Source organism: Phalangium opilio, unplaced genomic scaffold (assembly GCF_054372755.1).
Source record: "Phalangium opilio isolate 3A_F unplaced genomic scaffold, DU_Popi_V2 ptg001421l_1, whole genome shotgun sequence".
NCBI lineage: Eukaryota > Metazoa > Arthropoda > Arachnida > Opiliones > Phalangiidae > Phalangium > Phalangium opilio.
In genome coordinates this window covers 2355803-2357413 of record NW_028324258.1, presented here as the reverse complement: position 1 = coordinate 2357413, position 1611 = coordinate 2355803, and the positions used below count along the sequence as shown (strand labels likewise).

General features: G+C 47.1%; 1 non-coding gene across 1 annotated transcript; it reads left to right on the top strand.

Annotated features, from left to right (window-relative positions):
• Nucleotides 1-643: 643 nt before the first annotated feature.
• TRNAN-AUU (transfer RNA asparagine (anticodon AUU)) lies at nucleotides 644-716 on the top strand. Its single transcript has one exon. It is a non-coding gene; the product is annotated as a tRNA-Asn (tRNA).
• The last annotated feature ends 895 nt before the right edge of the window (nucleotides 717-1611 follow it).

The window sequence follows — 1611 nt, the reverse complement described above, 5'->3', positions numbered from 1 at the left end:
TGTAAAGTAAAAGTCAAGGTTTTTCGACAATACCTGACGACCATTTAATTTTTGGGCTTCCGTGGCGCAATGGTTAGCGCGTTCAGCTGCTATTCAAAAGACTGGTGTCTTGAGCCCTCCCGGGAGCGGTTTTGTGACGTCTCAGATGTAACGTAAAATGTCAGAGTTTTTCCACAATACCTGACGAACATTTAAATTTTGGGCTTCCGTGGCGCAATGGTTAGCACGTTCAGCTGTTAATCGAAAGGTTGGTGATTCGAGCCCACCCGGGAGAGGTGTTGTGGGGTCTCAGATGTAGCGTAAAATGTCAAAACCTTTCCACAATACGTGACAACCATTTATTTTCTGAGCTTCCGTGGCTCAATGGTTAGCGCGTTCGGCTGTTAACCAATAGGTTGGTGGTTCGAGCCCACCCGGGAGCAGTGTTGTGGGATCTCAAATGTAACGTAGAAAGCCAAAGTTATTCCACAATACCTGACGATCATTTAATTTTTGGGCTTCCGTGGCGCAATGGTTAGCACGTTCGGCTGTTAACCGAAAGGTTGGTGTTTCGAGCCCACCCTGGAGATGTGTTGTAGGGTCTCAGATGTAACGTAAAAAGTCATAACTTTTCCACAATACCTGACAACCATTTAATTTCTGAGCTTCCGTGGCTCAATGGTTAGCGCGTTCGGCTATTGACCAAAAGGTTGGTGGTTCGAGCCCATCCGGGAGCGGTGTTGTGAAGTCTCAGATGTGACGTAAAAGGTCAAGGTTTTTCCACAATTCCTGACGACCATTTAATATTTGGGCTTCCGTGGCGCAATGGTTAGTGCGTTCAGCTGCTATTTAAAAGACTGGTGGTTTGAGCCCTCCCGGGAGCGGTGTTGTGACGTCTCAGATGTAACGTTAAATGTCAGAGTTTTTCAAAATTACCTGAAGAACATTTAATAATTGGGCTTCCGTGGCGCAATGGTTAGCGCGTTCAGCTGTTAATCGAAAGGTTGGTGGTTCGAGCCCACCCGGGACAGGTGTTGTGTGGTCTTAGATGTAGCGTAAAAAGTCAAAACCTTTCCACAATACGTGACAACCATTTATTTTCTGAGCTTGCGGGGCTCAATGGTTAGCACGTTCGGCAGTTAAACAATAGGTTGGTGGTTCGAGCCCACCCGGGAGCAGTGTTGTGGGATCTCAAATGTAACGTAGAAAGCCAAAGTTATTCCACAATACCTGACGACCATTTAATTTTTGGGCTTCCGTGGCGCAATGGTTAGCGTGTTCGGCTGTTAACCGAAAGGTTGAAGGTTCGAGCCGATCCGGGAGCGGTGTTGTGACGTCTCAGATGTGAAGTAAAAAGTCAAGGTTTTTCCACAATACCTGACGACCATTTAATTTTTGGGCTTCCGTGGCGCAATGGTTAGCGCGTTCAGCTGCTATTCAAAAGACTGGTGGTTTGAGCCCTCCCGGGAGCAGTGTTGTGACGTTTCAGATATAACGTAAAATGTCAGAGTTTTTTCAGAATACCTGACGAACATTTAATTTTTGGGCTTCCGTGGCGCAATGGTTAGCGCGTTCAGCTGTTAATCGAAAGGTTGGTGGTTCGAGCCCACCCGGGACAGGTGTTGTGTGGTC